Source organism: Cydia pomonella, chromosome 19, assembly GCF_033807575.1.
Source record: "Cydia pomonella isolate Wapato2018A chromosome 19, ilCydPomo1, whole genome shotgun sequence".
NCBI lineage: Eukaryota > Metazoa > Arthropoda > Insecta > Lepidoptera > Tortricidae > Cydia > Cydia pomonella.
Window position 1 is genome coordinate 17,779,155 of NC_084721.1, and position 21,629 is coordinate 17,800,783.

The following is a 21,629-nucleotide window of genomic DNA, read 5'->3' on the forward strand; positions in this document are numbered from 1 at the left end:
TTGTAGTTCTAATTCTCGCAACGTGTACGATTGTTATATACGCTGACATCGCGTTTGTAGTCTGATATATTTATTGCGTATTGAATGTCACTAACGGATCTAATGCGGTTATATTTCTTTATTTGACATCCGACGTTTCAGCCAGGTTGCACTAGACATTAAATATGTGTACAAAACGGGAGACTTTAAATGTTATATGTTAATTGGGTGCTTCAAATCTGACCCATTCAAATTTGAACCTATGTTCTTTGTCTGATTGAGCTGAAATTTGTCATACCTCCGTATTTCCGATGACAATGAAATAAACTTAGAAATAAAATGAATTAGATAGCGTGCGTCCTAATAAAGCTCATAAGTATGGTGGAAATATTTGCTGTATTCGGCAAGGTCTAAGTAGCTCAGATGGCAGAGCACTGGGCTAGCGATCCAGTGGTCGTGGGTTCAAGTTCCGTAGTCAACTAGGAACCCTTATTTTAATTAAGTTCAGTTAGTATACGCTTTACACTTTCACGCAATACCTCTTCCATCCAAAAGGAAAATAATAGTCTAAATATACTTCCCCGAAAACGTACAAAGTGAAATATTCCTCTCAAATCATAAATTTTACACCTTCACTAAAACAAATTATAATATTGAAACTGATACAATGACGTATTTCCCTTGACCAATCGTCTGAAAGAACGTTTACCACAAACCGGCGACCTCTATAATACGGATTAGTTCAGGTGAGGTCTCACCCATCCGGTCCGTCGGTCATCCATTCAATTGAATGAACGAACGAATGAACGAATCTAACATACCCGATAGAACAGAATCCCGTCGTGTTTCATTCGCTGAAAACAAACTTTATAATTCGGTTGACAAACTTATTTCACTTCGCAAGGTATTCCAATTTCAACTTTGCTAAACGGAGATTAGGTTTGGATTATTAAAATTGGAATCTCTTCAATTGTAATTTTAAGTTTGTTTTTAGAGGAACTTTTGTGGCCTCAGTAGAATTGATTAGGTACGGTGTTTTATCGGTTGGCTTTTTGGTCATGGTTTTGGTTTATACGCTGTTTTTGTCGTCTTTTGTTAATTACGATCGTTCCCTTGAGAAATTGCTTAAATGTGGATGATAAAGAATTCAAGGTTTTCTTGGATTTAGCTTGTTCTTCCATGTACGAATATTGTTTTTCTTTATTATTTAATTATTATAATGACATCACTTGTCATATTAGCTAAATGTGGTTCACTGGTGGACAAATATCTCTCCAAAGATCTATTCTAGACCCTGATCCTGACGTCTCTCTGAATTTAATCAATTGTTTCTTTTCTTGTATCTTTTTACTGAGGTGGGCCAATAAAGAGTATTCTATCTATCTATTTAGAGTGATGTACCTAAGTTATATAATAATCATCAAGATTTATGTGAATTTTGCTTAATTTTATTTACTGCGTTAGCAAAGTTCTCCTTTGTGACTCGGAAGATCTGCTTTTGTATGTCCAGATGTTTTCTTCTACAGATCACAATCCTCGATTCTTGTGAAATTTTGTGAGCCGGTTTAGTAGTTAGACAGAATTTTTCTGTCGTTTCGTTTTTTTTAATATGTTCCAAATTGTGGAAATCGGCATAAAGAACTTGAGTGCCATTAGCATCTATCTATCTATCAGCTGGAGTGACGAAGTCCTAAAAGACCTGCTCGTCCTCGGAATAGCCAATTGGCGTGAAGTGGCGCAGGATAGGGCAGAGTGGCGCTCTCTTGTGTCAGAAGCCAAGATCCTGTTTGGGTCACTGAGCCAGTGAAGTAAGTAAGTAAGTTGAGTACGCTGTGATAATGACTGAGCGAAGTAACTATTTCTGTTTTTAAATTTTGGTACAGGTCTACAACTCACAGAGCCACTGGTTTAATTATATGGTATAGTCATAAAATACTTATCAAAAGACCACACACAGAATATGAACCATTGACATATTTTAAGGTCGGGCCTTACGGGCAATAAGAATGGGGCCAGTACAGCGGTGTCACACTCACGAATTCGAGCCAATAGTGCAGTCTAACGTCACAACGCGATTAGTTCATGATTCTAATTTGATATACATTTCTCGATAAATTGTCATTTTGACGATTCCTGCAGTAACGCAGTCGACTGCAGCAGCAGCCGCTGGTGAAGTCTGAATCCGATTGTCAACTTTATTGACCAACGAAGTACCTTATCTTCTTCCAATACGGTTTAAATTGACAGAAAACATTATAAATGATGGTGTCCATAACCAATAGTTCACGGAAACACCCACATAATGTTATTTTGAACGTGGTTGCGTGTTATTTTCGATGTTATGTTATTTAATTATACGAGTAGGTATTAATTGCTAACGCCATATAAGTGTCTTAATTTTGAAACGATCATCAATCTTACTATCTATTTGTCCTATACGTGTTATTAGCTGTATTATGTTTATTATAAATTAAACTTGTGTACCATGATTATTACATATGGTGTGACGTAAGATTTGTTCGAAACTTGGAAGTCAATGGGTGAGAATAAAATGACTAAAACGGCAACTTATTTTATTTATTTAATTACATCAGATATTTTCCTGTGAAATTTATAGGCTAGTGATAGACCACAAGGTTAGGTCAATGTGGCCAAATCCGTCTGCGTTAAAATCCGTACATTTTTTTAAATACTATAGCACACGATTGTTAACATCATCGACAAAGCAACGATTGATTTTAGATAGCAGTCAAGCGCGGCGCGGGCTCGTGTACGCAACGCATTTTCTCGCGAACGGATTTGGCCGCATTGGCCTTACTCTCCGTCAAATTCAAGAGTAAAATACTAGAAGTATATAGATACACGACCTTAATCATAGGTAATTATTTTTAGCTTGGTTCCATTGATATATTTTTCCTTGAGTAAATGGCTGGCGATGATGTATTATTATAAATGTAACACATAAAAATATTTTTTTGCAAAATATAAAATAAAGTGCATATGATTAATGTGTATGTCATTTTTTATATTGAACCCCAAAGTTTAAATAGGGAAAGTACGTCCTTAAGTGTTTGCCCTACCATTAGACACCCCTCCTATATTTGCATACCCATAAAAAAGTAAACATCTGCGTCAGTTACTCTATCATCCCCAATATTTCATCCCCACTTTTAATTACGTAATTTGGGGCATTAAATTTAACTATTTGAGAAGTTCCCTGAAATTGCCAGGGGAGATAAAGCCAATATCGTAACTTTTCCCTTAAGGACACTAATTCCGCGCTTAGAGCTTTTTCCTCCTGAAGCTCTATATTATGAGCTTAACTTACAGGCTTGGGCGAAAGTTTGGGAAATCACGTCAGTTTATAGAAGTTTCATTAGAATTTAGACTAATTTCTTATTCTTGATAAGCTTATTTGAGGTGTTCTAAGAACATTACCTTGAGCCGTAAGGGCAAAAGAAAACATATTACTAAGCTTACATTTATCTTCTAATCGCCCACAAATTAATTATCTCACTTTGTGTGGTAGGGCACAGCAAAGCGGATGTAATTCCCAGTTGGACTTTGCTCTAGATCTGAAATTACATCATAGTATTTGGCTGCGGTTTTCTGTAAGGTGGAGATACTTTCCCAGTTGGACTCTGCTCTAGATCTGAAAAGTATCTCCACCTTACAGAAAACCGCAGCCAAATAACACTAGATCCTAGTTATAGTGTTGTGTTCCAGCCTACCGGCTCCTCGGTAAGACTCGTGGAGCTTCCACTCAGTGGTTATCTTGGCCCATAAGTCGTCCGGCATTCATTAGACATGACCAGCTCAGTCCCATTTCAACTTAGCCGCTTTCCGAGCTACGTCTATGAGTATTAGAGCGCAACGTGGTGTTTCGGACTCGATCCCTTAATTTTACACCTAATATGCTGCGCTCCATAGCTCTCTGGCAAACCCCGAGTTTGGACTTCTGAATAAAATAAAATTAAATTTAATGACAAACTGATCTACATGACTACTACTAAAAGTGACATCAACAACTGTCCCTATGTCCCGCTGCGTTGGACTTAGTAATTTCCTATCCCTTGCTGTTTTTCTTCTTTGGCTGTTAAACCCTCTTCCCAGCTCATTTGTGGTCGGATATCTTTGTACCATAAGCCGTAAAAGCACATGGCGGCTTTATCAACGAAATCATTCATAATTTCTCAATACAATTCCGCAGCTCACTGTATATTTTCTCCAGAGAGCTCTATTCTGGATTCGCATCTACGTTGCTTCTGGGGGACGCCCTAGTATTCTGATTGCTCTTATCAATTATTTGTATTGCCTTGTACAAGTTTGGCTTACTGTTTTATAGTCGGGTGTCACCTGACGCTATGGTAGTATGGGCGCCGTCGTTGGATCTACTAGAGCTCTTCCACCACCAACTCTTCTGTACACCTCAACTATCTAGTACTGACAGCAGTCTTTACTCCATTAGTTCAAAAAAGCCTACCGTCAGGGGTTTGTTTACTGAGTTCCTGTTGGTCCGTGAGGGCTATTTTATTTCACCTTTACACTCTACGGGCTGCTTGAAGTGCCCCTGATGGCCATTCCTCTATTCGTCATCTGGGGACGTGTTCTCTAGGAAGCTCCCCCGAGAATTTATTTTCCTATTACTTGCACCATATCCCATAATTACTCCATAACTCTTCTTTCATTACTTAATTTCGTACGTAAGTTACCCTTAGTTTTATTTAAAACCCTGAAAAATTAAAGGTTAAATTTTACCTTAAAATCCCTTTCCGTTCAACTACGACGGAAATTGCGGGCCAAAGATTAATTTCAATCCAAAATGTCTGACGTGTACATTCAATTTAATGAACTTACGTCCTTTTGTCAATAAACGTTTCTCCAGGACAAAAGGCAGGGACTCTTTTCATTTCGGCTTTAATTATTTGCTGATGAACGAGTTTTTCGGTAGTTTTCGGTTGTTGTGGAAATTACGAAGTAATTAATTACCGGTTCTTTAGTAAGCAAAGAATTACGCTGTTCATAAAATATTCCTCTGGGCAACAATTTAATCCATATTTGTTAAGAATTACAAGTACTTTTTTTTTGCAAGGCTGAAAAGTTGTTGTTTAAAACAGAAGAATAGCTTTGCGATCCCAACGAAATAAAGGTATTATTTCTATGAAATTCCATTTCGGGAGAAAACGAAAGGAAGAAAAAAGTGCAATAAAGTGTAGGTATTTAATTACTGACACTTGTCAAATGATAAAGAGAACAGGGTAGGATAAAGTAAGACAGCCAAATGCAAACCGAGCATAAAATTATTTTCGGCTTCCAAAAGTTCCCTAACAACTAAAGCCAGAATATCACAATCCATTGAATATTTCAACATTGAACCGAGGCGGTCTAATGATAAATTCAAATCTCCCCTCTGGAGAACAAAGCAATCAGACGCCGACAAAGGTTATGCTTGCGGGGCAACTTCGTCTGGCTCACAGATCACCTAGGTAGAGTGTAGACCAAACATTTTGGCTGGCTGATGCTGATATTTTGTATGCCATGGTGGCCTTTCATCATCATCATCTCAGCCGATAGACGTCCACTGCTGAACAAAGGCCTCCCCCAAAGACTTCCACAACGAACGGTTAGTCGCTGCCTTCAACCAACGGTTTCCCCCGGCTTCAACCAGATCGTTGGTCCATCTAGTCTGGGGCCTTCCCACGCGACGTCTTCCGGTTTGGTCGAGTATATTTTGTATGGGAAAGTATTATAGCAATATATTTACCCCGTAAATTATTGTAGGTGACTAAATCTATATCTTGTATAAAAATATGTAACAGTTCAATATTGAGCCCAACAGTACGAGATATAGGCTACGTAGACTGCTTACCATCAGGCGGGCCGTATGCTTCTTGCCACCGACGTAGTATAAAAAAACGCTACAATTTTCCGTTAGGTCCCTCTTAATGAGTTCCACATAGACAAAGTCACATGCAGTTGCTAGTATATTTTATTTAGTTGGCTTTAAGATTAAACTCCAAGCTCTAAGTCCCGAGGGAAAACAGCGAACTAATTCCAACGAGTGAAATCGCGCAAGCGGAAAAATTGAAGACAAAAGGCTAACATTATGTTGCCACACGTCGCGTCAGCCTGTAGGTATAAATACTTCATATGCTTGTACTTATGTACAGATCCTGTCTATCATGATGAGGCGCGAATTTAAAAAATCCAACCTTTAAGGCCATGTCAATGGACCCGGGTATGTCCTTAAACTACGCCCAGAAGAGCGAAAGAGACGTATGTGTACTGTGAATGTCATCTCGCTTTGTGTTGTTACAAGTAATATTTTGGGGTAAAAAAAAACCTAAAGGAATAATATAAAATGTAAACTACAATAGTCAGTAACTAAGCTTTTATTGAAATCACTGAGGTTGGAAGAACCCGGCAACAATACTGCAAGAAGTTGCAGTTGAGGTAATCCTATATTTATATATATATAAGGTTTCTTAATAGTAAGACAAGTTTCTTAATAATAACCGGCTAGCATAGATTGCACAGACTCTACAGTACTTATTAATTCTTTTTTAAACTAAAGCTTCAGGGAACAAATCGGGGTTAACGAACTCTTTTATTTAGATTTTGGTAGAAACAGCGATCCGAGGACCTAAATTTAGAAAATACAGGAGATGTATATGGGCGCCAGGGCCAGTCGATCTGGTCCAAATGTCATATAGTTAATAAAGGATGGGTCTAACCTCCAACATCGGGAATTGTACCCCAGCCGCCACGTTCTGTGTAGGCCTGGACGGATGGTTACAAAAGGTCAGCGACAGCTCACTACCGCTGGTATTATTTGGGGTTACCGGTGCATGAGGCAGGTGGTCGGAGACCGCGCGAGTTAGCCAGGTAGTTAGCGCCCCGCCGTGAACCCTGAAATTATTGTATACTCGTTAGGGCAAGTCACCTGATTACGGCTGGGATTGAATCCCAATTAATACTGTAGGGCGGAGATCGCCTTGATTTCAAGTTTGGAACACTAACACGATTCAACAATGCCCGACACGAATTTCGATTTACACGAAACCTTACCTAAAGGTTTAAAAAAAATGCAAAACTTACCCGTTGGTGGATAAAAGGCTTGCATGGAAATTATGCAGCTTATGTCAACACCCGGGGCACGCGATGTATCGCTCTTCAACGCAGCAACAAATTTAAGGTTAGCATGTTATGCCGGGGCTGAAAATACGCAACCTACATTAAAAAAGGCACTTTATTCTTACAAAATAAACAACGCAACCACTATAACACTTACTCAAATGGGCGATGGAGCCCGATCTCAAAGGGTATAGCCGATCCCGGCTCGAATCGAACAAAAAGAAGATCTCCCTTCCTTTCCGACATCTTGAGTGACAGATAGGCCGACGGGGTTGCCAAGTCCGAATTAGGCTCGTGCAAACACTACATGACTCCACAGACAAAACGATCGTTTATGGTTCCTTCGGTTTTATTTAAAAAGAACTAAACAACTGCGCAGAAATAACATAATGTTAAAGAAAAACCACTATAATTAAATAGGTTCTATGAAAAAAACACAGGAATGCGGGGAAGCGCAATGTTTCTTCCGGATTTGAAGCTGGCAATTCCGACCCATAGTGTTCGATCGCGCGTTAGCTAGTACGCTAATCCTTAGCTAGATGGCTGTAGGAGTTCGGAACTAACGCGAGCCTTACTTTTTTAATAATGAAGAAGAAAAATTACATTTTGTTGTTACAGTGCTCCCCTTCCCGAAGAAAATTTTGAGTCCGGCAAAATTTTGAGCTGGTCCCCAGCTCGCAAAACAAACCGCAGGTTTCAACAGCTCCCAAATGAACAGTTACACAATGTAAGGCAGAAGGGAAAACAACCATCATAATCGAACCCACGCACTAAACTATAAAATGATAAACACAGTTGGCTGTAAACCAGTTATCAAATACAAACTATAACAATTACTCCTACTCTCCCTTAAGAGGGAGCTTAACCTAAGTAAAACTTAACGCAGGTAGGAGAAGCTCGAAGCTTCCTTCCTAATGCGTCGCATCGCTATATATCTTGGCGGCGCAGTGAGCGACCTGAGTTGCGGGCTGCGCGTCCAGGGTATACGACGGAATATGGCATATAGCCAGTTAGGTTAAATGAATAACCTACGGTAATAACTGTGAGGTAACAGTCTATCACCAGGGAAAATAATTAATAGTAGTGTCCGATAGTTCGGCTTAGGAGCCACAGAACTACCGGTTGACACTCTTCACAGGAATGCTGTCCCTGCAGAGCGAAATCAGGGACTTCGCCCTGCACTGCCAACACACGCTGTGGATAGACAGCTTATAGCCAGTTAAATTGATCACGGAACAAACTTTTTAAGATTCCGGGCATGCCAGGACCCCAAATTTTTACCCGTATAAAAATCTTCTAACTCGTATACTAAATTCGAGAGTTTACGAATTACTCGGCACTTCGCATACTTAGGAGCAAGCTTAGCCATAAAGAATTTACCAGCGTCACTCAAAGGAAAAGTTCTTTTCATAACAACCTCACCCTCACTAAATTCAACCGACTGACGACCCCTATTATAATAACGCGCCCCTCTATCATGAGCTTTAATTAACAATAACTTAACCCGATCGAAAACTTCTCTCAAGCCGCCTAAAGATTCCGCGTACCGGTCTGGAGAGTCAATTGATAGGTTTAACTTCGAAGTTTGGCAATCTCCATAGACTTTACCGCAAGCAACAGCCTCCCTACCATGAACCAGAAAGAAGGGGGGATAACGAACTGTTTCACTAGTGGTGGAATTCATGGCAAACTGAACCTTCGGCAAAGCTACATCCCAAGCTCGATGATCATTCTGGACCATGATAGAGACGGACGTCATCAGGGTTTTATGGTAGCGTTCTACGGCGTTAACCTGAGGGCAATAACGCGGGGTGTAGTGAATTTGGGGAATAAAATATTTCTGAAACAAAGCTTTAAGCTCGCTGCCAGTGAATTGCGTAGCATTATCCGCAATCACTGTGCGCGGCACGCCGTGCTTGAGAAACACCTCATCCTCTAGACGCTGGGCAATAGTCTTTCCTACCGCACGCCTAAGGGGGAAAAACATCACGTATTTCGAAAAGCAACATAATACCGACAGAATGTAAGTATAGCCTGCCCGGGAACGAGGTAGTGGACCCACTAAATCGATACTAAGTGTGTCGAATGGACGCGAACAGTTCTTAGGATGTCCCATGGTGCCTATAGGAGGCTGTTGTGAGTTTTTATACGTAGCACAAACCTCACACCCTCGAATGAATTTAGCTACATCCTGGTACATTGAAGGCCAATAATAGAGTAGCGTTAATCGCTTGTATGTTTTAAAAACTCCCAAATGGGAAAGCTCCTCGTTGTGACATGTTCTAATTAAATCTTGACGTTGACTCGATGGTACGACCACCTTCCAGTCGAACTCCCCCGAAAGATTAAATTTACTTTTACAGTAACGCATAAGTTTATTGTTTTGAATCGCGTAATTCGGACAAGAGCCTGGGAAAACCTGACATCGCCTAAGGATCCTATTATACCACTCACACGTATGAATTTCCATCACGGGTACACTACGGGATAAAGCGTCTGGTACTACATGTTCTTTACCTTTACGATGTATGATTTCAAAGTCATAAGGGGATAACCTACAACCCCAACGTGCTAATCTGCCCGTCGGATTAGTTAAATTAAAGAACCACTTTAAACTGGAATGATCGGTAATCACCTTAAACCGGGGTCCGCCTTCCAGATATGGCCGAAAATGCTCTATGCTGAAAACGACGGCTAGTGCCTCGCGCTCGGTTGCGGAATAATTACGTTCGGCGCGGTTTAACGAGCGGCTCGCGTAAGCTATTGGATGCTCCAGCCCGTCCGACATTAGTTGGGTCAAGGTTCCGGCCACACCGTACCCAGACGCATCACAATGTAGAAGGAAGGGCTTCGAAAAATCCGGGCACGATAATATCGGTGCCGTAACTAAGGCCGACTTGAGTTTTTGAAAGGAATATTGAGCTTCCTTCGTCCACGCGAAAGGAGGCGCATTCTTCCGAGTACTTGTTAAAGCATTTAAGGGGGCCGCGAGGTCACTGAAATTTTTAATGAATCTACGATAATAGGACGCGGTACTTACAAACATTTTCACTTCTTTACGGTTGGTAGGAACCGGGTAATCTATGATAGCTTGGATTTTGGAAGGATCGGTATGTAGTCCACGCTCGTCCACTACATAGCCGAGGTATTTAAGTTCCTTCCGGAAGAACTGGGACTTGCCAAAATTAATAGTTAAGTTAGCGGCTGACAAACGGTCCAACACACGAGTTAATAACGAAATATGTTCCTCAAACGTCTGACTAACAATGATGATGTCATCCAAGTACACAAAAAGCCTATCATTAAATTCGGGTCCAAACAACTTATCCATTAGACGCTGTTGGGTACCAGGTGCTCCAGTCAACCCGAAACACATAACCTTAAATTGAAACAAGCCGCGTTTAGGCACCGTGAAGGCCGTTCGTTCGCGCGAGGCCTCATCTAAAGGAATCTGCCAAAACGCGCTCTTTAAGTCAATTGAGGACAGAAACTTCGCGTCCCTCAACTGATCCAGAATACGTGATATATACGGTAACGGATACGCATCGCGTTTACTTACAGAATTTAACTTGCGACTATCCAAGCAAAAGCGTAACTCCCCATTAGACTTAGCTGTAAAAAGGGTAGGATTATTCCAAGCACTAGTACTAGGTTCAACTACGTCCTGCTCTAGCATCTCATCCAATTGACGGTTAAGCTCTACCAGACGATGTGGCGAGATTGGATAATAACGTTGTTTAATTGGAGGACTATCACCGGTATCTATGGTATGGGTGAGTAAGTGCGTACGCCCCAAACCTTTCCTCTCAAACGAAATACCCTCGAAACTACGAATAATCCCGTCCGCGATAGCACGTTGATCATGGGTCAACTCCTGAAAGGAGCAAAGGTGTTTTTCGGGTACGACCTCATCTACGGTAGGGTCCGAAGTTTGGTTCCCATACCGGCGAAACAATTCCGGTGCGATGTTAAACGCCTTAAAGAAGTTAACACCGAAAATCATGCGCGCACCGACGTCCGGTATCACATAAAATTTAATTTCGCGTGTTAAATTTTTAGCTTTAACAATCAAGTACATACACCCGATTATTCTTGAACGAGTTTTATTCGCAGCTATAATATGGGTATTATCCGTGGCAGAAACCAACTGAGCTCCCAATGACAAAAAGTCCTTATGCGAATTCGAACCTATGATACTGATCCCTGCCCCCGTATCCAGGAGGCCACGAAAAGAACGACCTAAAATTCCTACCGACATGTGCGGTCGCTCGTCTTTATTTATAATATACCGACTCCGAACCACCGAAACGGGAAGAGACATCAAAGTACTTACTATAAGGGGGTAATCAGGACAGTCTGGATTAACCCCAAGATTATCTTCACCAAAATCGACAAGATTACATGAGTTCCCACGCTCCCAATCGTAGGGACTCGATATACGGCGGTCCGGAACAATTAGTTTTTTGAAACCCCAGGCATCGTGCCTGTATCTGGCGAGGTAGAAGTAGAAGCCCGAGGGAAACAATTGGAACAATCCGGGTAAGACACCCCCGCCCTACCACATTTGAAACAAACTACACGTTTAGACTTACACTCCCTTAGACTGTGCGTATCTACACGACAACGAACACAGAACGGCTTCTCCAGAGGATTAGCTGCCTCAACTTTAGGACGCGAAGAGGTTTTACAACTCAAGTCTGCGGCCAAGGTAGACGACGAGGGTCTGGGAGGCTCCACAAAAGCATTGGCCCGCTGCCAGCTGTCCTCCAGCACGCGACACACCCTCTTCAAATCCTTTAAGGTAGTAACCGACTGGATGGCCAAAGGTACCGTATACTCCGGACGAACATTAATCGAAACTATGTCAAATTTCTCCTGATCCGACAATTCACTATTCAAACGGCTAAAATAGTTCTGCATAATGCTAATGTATGTAGAAATGTTCTCATTAGAACCCTGAGTACGATTCCTAATTTCTTTAAGTAAGCGCCTGTCATAATCGAATGGCAAAAATTCATCAATCATGGCGGTCTTCAATTGCTCCCACGTAGACACCTCTGCGCGTATACCGCGGTACCACATTAGTGCGTCGCCATCAAATAATTCTACCGCTGAAGCGAAAAGCCTAACTTCCGTAATACGACGCGAAGCTGCTAACTCCTCGACCCGCTGTAAAAAAGCCTTCACACACGTCCGACCATTAAATTTAAGATTTAAAGAGCTAACGGTCTGATATTTATTAAAGCACGAAGTTGCAGAAGCCATCGATGAAGTCTCAGGTTGAACAGGGTTCACCGACCCCTCAACAGCATCATCAAAGCCAACATTGGAATGAGTCGACACAAATACTGATAACATATTATCTAATTTTGAAAGGATTCTCATAAGTCTCTCCATTAACCCTGAATGTAAGGTAACATCTGTGGACCCCTCCGGATGAATCCGAGTTAATCGATGGTACAAATGATGCCCTAAAGCCTGTACCCGGTTAAGAGATTTCAAAGTTATGGGGGTCTTGGCGGCTGTGGTTAATTTCTCCAGTTCGCCCAATTTATCCTGGATAATGGTAAGTTCCTGGGCGATCTGCCCAACAAATTCCTCAATATCATCTGACGGTAACTCTTTTGCTAGCTTCCTAATTTGTTCCCTCAAACCCTTCACATCTTCAGCGGGAGTGACATCCCTTACTGACACTTCATATTCCAACTCATCTTTGTGTAACAAATTATAATTAATAGGACGGTCCTCCATTATGAACAATGTTACAATTGTTTACTACTAAAAGGTACAGTAACCTCCCACAGAGGAAAGCAAAATTAAATAAAAATTTAAAAAAACAAGTCTTAACACTTTGGTACACGACTGTCCCTTATCATTAAAATACCTTGGTTGGTGATACTCTGTAAGCATGCAATTTAATTTTTAAATTGTAATTAAGTTACGTTGAAACTAGTTCAACACTCATACACTTGAAACCCGGTAACCACAATAATAATTTTTATATGCTACATAGACTTAGTCTATTATAAAATAACTTAAGTAATACAGTAACTGCAAACTGTTAATTAATTATATTATTAATGTAATATCCAGAGCAACAAATTAATTAAGGATTTTAACACCCTGTGCTAAACATTACAACATAAGTAATAATAAACCCACACATGTATATAACTTAACCTATAATCATACCACATGTGGTCAACAGTATAACCTAACACAGTTATGCACTAATATTTTAAATTTAAATTTAAAAAACGTATGTAATTAATTTATGAGGATACAAGCTGCACTGTTTCTACCAAAACTCCCTTTAGCTAACACAATGTGACCAAAGAGGTTCGCTAATAATGTCCCACGTGGGCTGCCACTGTTACAAGTAATATTTTGGGGTAAAAAAAAACCTAAAGGAATAATATAAAATGTAAACTACAATAGTCAGTAACTAAGCTTTTATTGAAATCACTGAGGTTGGAAGAACCCGGCAACAATACTGCAAGAAGTTGCAGTTGAGGTAATCCTATATTTATATATATATAAGGTTTCTTAATAGTAAGACAAGTTTCTTAATAATAACCGGCTAGCATAGATTGCACAGACTCTACAGTACTTATTAATTCTTTTTTAAACTAAAGCTTCAGGGAACAAATCGGGGTTAACGAACTCTTTTATTTAGATTTTGGTAGAAACAGCGATCCGAGGAACTAAATTTAGAAAATACAGGAGATGTATATGGGCGCCAGGGCCAGTCGATCTGGTCCAAATGTCATATAGTTAATAAAGGATGGGTCTAACCTCCAACATCGGGAATTGTACCCCAGCCGCCACGTTCTGTGTAGGCCTGGACGGATGGTTACAAAAGGTCAGCGACAGCTCACTACCGCTGGTATTATTTGGGGTTACCGGTGCATGAGGCAGGTGGTCGGAGACCGCGCGAGTTAGCCAGGTAGTTAGCGCCCCGCCGTGAACCCTGAAATTATTGTATACTCGTTAGGGCAAGTCACCTGATTACGGCTGGGATTGAATCCCAATTAATACTGTAGGGCGGAGATCGCCTTGATTTCAAGTTTGGAACACTAACACGATTCAACAATGCCCGACACGAATTTCGATTTACACGAAACCTTACCTAAAGGTTTAAAAAAAATGCAAAACTTACCCGTTGGTGGATAAAAGGCTTGCATGGAAATTATGCAGCTTATGTCAACACCCGGGGCACGCGATGTATCGCTCTTCAACGCAGCAACAAATTTAAGGTTAGCATGTTATGCCGGGGCTGAAAATACGCAACCTACATTAAAAAAGGCACTTTATTCTTACAAAATAAACAACGCAACCACTATAACACTTACTCAAATGGGCGATGGAGCCCGATCTCAAAGGGTATAGCCGATCCCGGCTCGAATCGAACAAAAAGAAGATCTCCCTTCCTTTCCGACATCTTGAGTGACAGATAGGCCGACGGGGTTGCCAAGTCCGAATTAGGCTCGTGCAAACACTACATGACTCCACAGACAAAACGATCGTTTATGGTTCCTTCGGTTTTATTTAAAAAGAACTAAACAACTGCGCAGAAATAACATAATGTTAAAGAAAAACCACTATAATTAAATAGGTTCTATGAAAAAAACACAGGAATGCGGGGAAGCGCAATGTTTCTTCCGGATTTGAAGCTGGCAATTCCGACCCATAGTGTTCGATCGCGCGTTAGCTAGTACGCTAATCCTTAGCTAGATGGCTGTAGGAGTTCGGAACTAACGCGAGCCTTACTTTTTTAATAATGAAGAAGAAAAATTACATTTTGTTGTTACAGTGTGGTAGGGCGTAGCACAGCGGATGTCATTCAGATCTAGAGCAGAGCCCGACTGGGGAAGTACCTCCACCTTACAGAAAACCGCAGCCAAATAACACTAGACCCTACACATTGAGTTGTGTTCCTGCCAGTGTTAGGGTCGGTAACGCGAATGTAACTCCTCTGGAGTTGCAAGCGTAGATAGGCTACGGAGACTGCTTACCGTTAGGCGGGCCGTATGCTTGTCTGCCACCGACGTAATAAGGTATTTTATTAGAATATTCTCTCATATTCTTCACGTCGGCTAATTTAACTGGTTGTGTCAAAATTTACAAAAATCTATTATGAGATTTACGGCCCGATTCGAACTTGTTTCAAAAGTGACGTTTCTGTGTAATGTGACAGTAGGGTCATTGGCGCTTAAACCCATTGTGATTTCGCTTTGATGACACAACGATGAAAGTATTTTTAATTTTTACAAGCTTTTATTTAACTTGCCCTGTTAGTATGTATGGGATAAATCTTGCAAGTAAAATTTGACCCACTTCCCGGTTTTCGATGAAGCTGAAAATTTGCATACATATGTAAGTCGGGTGACAATGCTATATTATGGTACCATCAAGCTGATCTGATGATGGAGACAGGAGGTAGCCATATGAGCTCTGTGATAAAACAACGCAACCTAATTGTGTTTGGGGTTTTTAGAATTGTCTCGATGAGTATTAGTTGCCTGTGGAAAAAAAAGTACAGTCAGCGATAAAAGCTTGCACCAAAAATGAAATTTTTGCCAAAAACTTATTTCCACAAGCTTATCGCGAGGTATATACAGCTCACAGTTTTCCTAGTCAAGGGTCCCCAGCAACCTCCGGTTTTCCATACAAACGTAGTTTTTTTTATTTATTTAGTTACGCTCTGATTTTAAAACAACTACAATATGATAAGGTATATCATGAGTTTATGTAGCCTCAGATATCATAGTTAAAAAAATACAGTGAATTTAAGATTTTCATGCAAATCTTGTTTTTGCTCTATTTCGGTTGTTTAATACGGTGGAGCAATATAAACTAATTACTACCATAGATATACCTCATGCCATTGTATGTGCAATGTGTCATTACAATACAAAACGTAGTTTTAAAATAAGAACGAAACTCTGTTTGTTTGGGAAGGTGAGATGCGGCCGAGCTTGCCGGGGACTGTTAAATAGATCAGGTACCAAGAAGATGTTTTCCTTCAATCTTATACTCGATATCACACAAGGTTTCCCAATAGCTCCATAACGTATGCTTTTAATTAATTTAATGGTTAATTTAACTGGTTTCGGCATGGCGGCTTGTGAATTAATATCGGCTTTATTTGAAAGCATAAATTTGTAATTTAATGATGTTTCTACGTAACGTCGGAATTTGGCGAGAATACTCGTTGGATGTAATAATAAAGTCAATGGCTATGTAATTAGAACACTGCGCAGTAATACATTTCAATTTAAATTTCATTGTAGTCTTATGAGTGATGGTATTATTGCCATTGTATTTATTTGTCCTAAATTTCAAAATGACTTAGGGCCATTGATATATCTAAGGACAGGCCTTACGGGCAATAAGAATGGGGCCAGTACAGCGGTGTCATACATACATACATACATATAATCACGCCTATTTCCCGAAGGGGTAGGCGGAGACCACGGATTTCCACTTGCTACGATCCTGACATACCTCTTTCGCTTCCTTCACTTTCATGACATTCCTCATACACGCTCGTCGGTTTAGGGTGCTCTTGACCTGGCCTTTCTTCAGGATTTCCCCGATTTGATCAGAGAAAGTCCGCCGAGGTCTACCCCTTCCAGCTCCCTCTTCTACTTCTCCCTTATACAGCGGTGTCACGCACACAAATTCGAGCCGATCGTGCAGTCTAACGCCACAACGCGATTGGTTTATGAGTTCATACCACGCGCGCGATTGGTTGCAACAAGTTGCGTTAGACTGCATGATTGGCTCGAATTCGTGACATCACTGAGCTAGCACCATTCTTAATATCCGTAAGGCCCGTTCTTAGATATAATATACATATTATGTCAATGCTTAGGGCCACCAAATACTACCATCTTTTGACCGTCGACGTCTAGTCAGCGATATGGAAAATGGCGTCGCTGCGCAGTTGCGCCAACGTTGCGTCGAGCAGCAGCCATAGAGTTGAATAGACGCTGACGCTCAATACGTTACTGTCGGTGGCCCTTAGGCCCAAAAATGCTTGAATTTTATATTGTTTCGTTCTTAAAATGGCCGAATATCATACTGTCTTTTATTAATATCGTCCAACTCCCAAAGTAAAGTACCCAAATATTAAAAAGTATATATTAAGTTTAACTACGTCTTAAGTGCTATTTTATAACCTGTGCCATTATTAAAAATTATTTTTAACAATCTGCTGGAACTAAAGACGATAATAAAGGATAATAGCATTCATTAATGTAGGTAATTTCAAATTTAGATATTAAAACCGCACGTTGATTTCAACTCTAGGCACTATGGGAATGAGTTATTTTTAGAAAAAATAGGCATTCTTGGATTCATAAATTTGGACAATCTTCCGTTTCGAGATCTAGAAATTATGGTAAATGGGTAAAACGAAATTAAAGTGCAATTAAACCAAAGCGGTGACTTACTCATTAATTCATAATAACATTCTGTCTAATGACTGGACAAGGACCTATACACATTACACAACCTAGTGTAGGTAGTGACCTTCCTTATAAAGAACGAAGTTCCACGTTCGAATCCTGGTAAGGACATATATTTGTGTGATTATCACACATATTTGTTCGTAGACTATGTATTATCTATATCGTCATCTAGTAGTCACACCACAAGCCTTATTCTTATGCCCATATTTGAGGCATTGTGATGATATGTCTAATCACTAATTTGGTAGAGACATAGCTGTCTTAGTAATTATTTAGTGATAAGTTTGTACATATTAACATGAATATATGCATACTAACATATTTATGAATCTAAAGTTACTTGAAATAAATGATTAAATAAGCTTACTGTGGTACTAAGTCGATCTGTGTACAAAAAAAAAATTACACAGCAACTTTTATTTTAAAGATATTTTTTGAAATGTGACTTAACTCGATGCTTGGGAATTATAGCATCTAGTTTTGATATGAAAAAACAATATCTAAAAGGCTTTTTTTTGTAATTTATACTAGCGTAGCAGCCGTATTTGGCAGAGATACACAAAACAAAATTGTTGTCATCACATTTAAGGTGATTAAATCCTTTTTTATCTCCTCTTATCAATTACTGATCTCATCCGCAAATAAATTAAATTAATGAGGATTATATCAACAACCATCTGTAGAATAAAATGGAAAAAGGTGGATTTTCAAGTCCCTAAGTTTATTATTTATAAATTCTCGGAATAAATGTCGTTACGCAAAATTTAAATGAACCCAACTAGTTGGTTGGTCAAGCGACGGGTTGTAAAAGTTATGACGATTTAATGATTTCCATCGATATTCCTCATAATATTATAACGGCGATAGATCTCTCAGCTCAAGTCGAACGTACACAGTTAAATGTAGTAATGTTTAGTTTTATACTTGCCCAATTTCACAGTAGATGTCGCTGTTCTATCGGCTACTTCACGCTATTAAGATTTTTCTACAGCCGCTTATAAGGTAAATTTGGTTTCGGATTAAACGAGTCTTGGGGTAAAGAGCAAAAAGAAAGCAAGTTGCTTGAGCATCACTTTCTATAGGAGTTAGAAGATTTAGTAACTTTTTAGTACTTTGGAGGACAATTTCTCCCAATAGGTTGAGTTAGGGCAGCTAAAAAAAATACGTGTCCGTTATTTTAGACTACTCTATAACATATATAAATATAAATCAAATCGGAACCGGACAGTTGGGTACCTTTCCTTGTAAGTAACATGATACAAATATCATTCTGAATTTCTGATGTCATCATTCGAATTGGCCTGTCTGTCTGTTACCGCTTCACGCTCTGTCTGTTACCGCTGAACTGATTTAGATTAAATTTGATGGCCTCTCTACACGCTGGCCCATCTTAGTGGGCCAGTATAATGGCCCATCGTGTAGAGAAGCCATGATACGGAGGTAGATTAAGGCCCCAAGGACAAAGTATAGGTTCTATCAATCATCATCATCATGTTGCCAGACAAAATCGCGGGCAGAAGCTAGTTCAATACCCATATAGGTCGTGTCATTCATGAAGACGCGTGCCTTAACTCGTATTAACATGTTATTAAAGGTTAGATTTGACAAATCTGCGCGTCATCGTGGATGACACGAACTATACGAGGTGGGCTTAAATAAAGTTGGCATTTTATTTTAGAAAGTTTTTTAAGTGTTATAATATTATTGTAGGAAGATTCTTCTTTAAATATTTATATATATCAACATACCTACCATGATTTAATAATTCTTAAAGTTGTATTCAATTTTGCATTTTTGAGCAAATTTTGGGACGAATAAACACATTTGATGGTATGTTTAAGAGGCTGTCAACACCCAATGTCCTTGAAATTGATGTTACTTAAACAGTTTTTTAAGAAAGACTACTTATTTGTTTTAGTCAAGTAAGAAAAATATATGTTCATATTAATTATATTTTAAAGACCGTGGTTGTACTCGATACATGATTGAACGAAATCGGCTCGATATATAGAAAATAATTGCAAAGATTGGTCTTAAAATCACAATTAAACGGTTCTATGTCTTTATTGTTTTGACTTATGGGCCTGCAATTAAAATCACAATTTCAAAACATTTATATCTAAACCGCTATTGAGTAAAATATTACACTAATAATTCACTTTTTTTTATTTAAATATTTTTCTTATTATTCCCTTGCCCAGGCCCAGTAACATGCGACAGTGCTATCTCATTTACTCCGATACAAATAGACAGTGTGCGCGCTTTAGGTATTGACAGCCACTTAATATAAGCTCCAATTTTGCTCTTAAAAATAGTATAAGCGCCGACCGCCGTAAGATACTTTTACCCGAGGAACGTCACATAGGTATGTACTCTGGGGGCCTACCGCTAGAACCGAAATTCGCAAATAGCGGGGATCTTTCTCTTTTACTCTCACTAAGACGTAATTAGAGTGAAAGAGAAAAATGCCCGCAATTGCCGAACTTCGATTTTCGCGGTTTCCCTGATACAATCCCAATGCGCGGTACAATAGTAATTGACATTCGGAAACCCTTCAATTGTCTGGCCTGGCGTATTCTCGCGAAGTTAATTCTAAGTTAAAACTGATTTTCTAATGTCACTTAAGGTGACATTCGGATGTCGGAAGGTGACATTCGGTTACAGCGGCGGCGTTTATGTCCCCACTGTATACTTGCTTTAAAAAGTGAGTGACGGACGGACTTATATCTAAGGACGGGCCTTACGGGCAGTAAGAATGGCGCTAGTTCAGTGGTGTCATTCACGAATTCGAGCCAATCGTGCAGTCTAACGCAACTAGTTGCGACCAATCGAGCACGTGATGAACTCATCAACCAATGTGGCGTTAGACTGCACGATTAGCTCGAATTTGTGTACGTATCCGCTGTACTGGCCCCATTATTATTACCCGTAAGATATATTGCAATGGTCAACACAAGCCTTCTTCGGCTTAATACTGTGATTCGTAGCAATTATTGTAAGAATATCTAATCCGTTCTTACACACTTCTTTTTAATCGTCACAGTAATTCGGCGGCGAATATCACTAATTTTATAAAGGACATTGACAGATGCAGCGTCGTTGATGCCGCAGCAGTAATGTCGCAACAGTAATGCAGCTGTAGCTGACATCCAAATGTCACCTTTAGAGAGAGCAGTATAGTCGTTAGATTTGTAGCTGGCCCCCAACGGCTTATCCTTTGTCTATTGTTAACTAAAACGGCGCGTGCCAGTACCTGCAAAAAAAGGGCCCGGTCACTTTAACCAGTTATTTAAATACAACTTCTATGGTAATTGAAATAAGATTCAAAATGAACACATGGAAAAATAATCTGCGATTTCTTGTGTGGTCCCTATACAGTTACTGAGTGCCGGCGAGTCGAACGCTACCGATCCAGTCTAAAATGTGTCCTCGATATGCGTAACAAAGGCCCGTTATCGGAGAGCGCACCTACACTGGTTTTTTGAGCGTTGGACTAGCCCGCGCTCAGGTGCCAATTAGAATTATACGACTCTTTTTTTGCAGGTAGTGGCACGCGCGGTTTTAGTTAACGATAGACAAAAGATTAGCCGCTTCGGGCCAGCTTCAAATCGAACGACTATACTCTGCAGAGCAAATATATAACACCTCAACGCGATTGAGGTGTTATATATTTAACGCTAACATCTAGTTTGTTTTAAGTAAAAATTCATACACCTTTGAGATTCCTGCTTTCGCTTCACATCCGGCAATTTTTGTTGCGATTTTAAATAAAAAAATATGCAAATCGTATCAAGTAACAAGAATTAAAACAAGTTTTTTATCTGTCATTAACAGTTTATACGTTTTACGATTATTATACAATATCAAAACATTTAATTCTAATGCTGGTCTAAATTCAATCTTATTCAAATGATGTTTAGGTCGTTTTTCAATTGGCAAGGTTGTTGTTACGTCGTAGTCGCGCGCGCAGACTTCGCGGGACCGAGATTAATCTAAGGTCATGTTCACAATTGCCGTGTTTCATTTAAAAATAAGGACAAT

General features: G+C 39.8%; 1 protein-coding gene across 2 annotated transcripts in view; it reads left to right on the plus strand.

Annotated features, from left to right (window-relative positions):
* The window catches only part of LOC133528126 (hemicentin-1), a 569,794-nt gene that overhangs the window by 88,360 nt on the left and 459,805 nt on the right, over positions 1-21,629 (plus strand). The gene's annotated exons all lie outside the window — the stretch shown is intronic.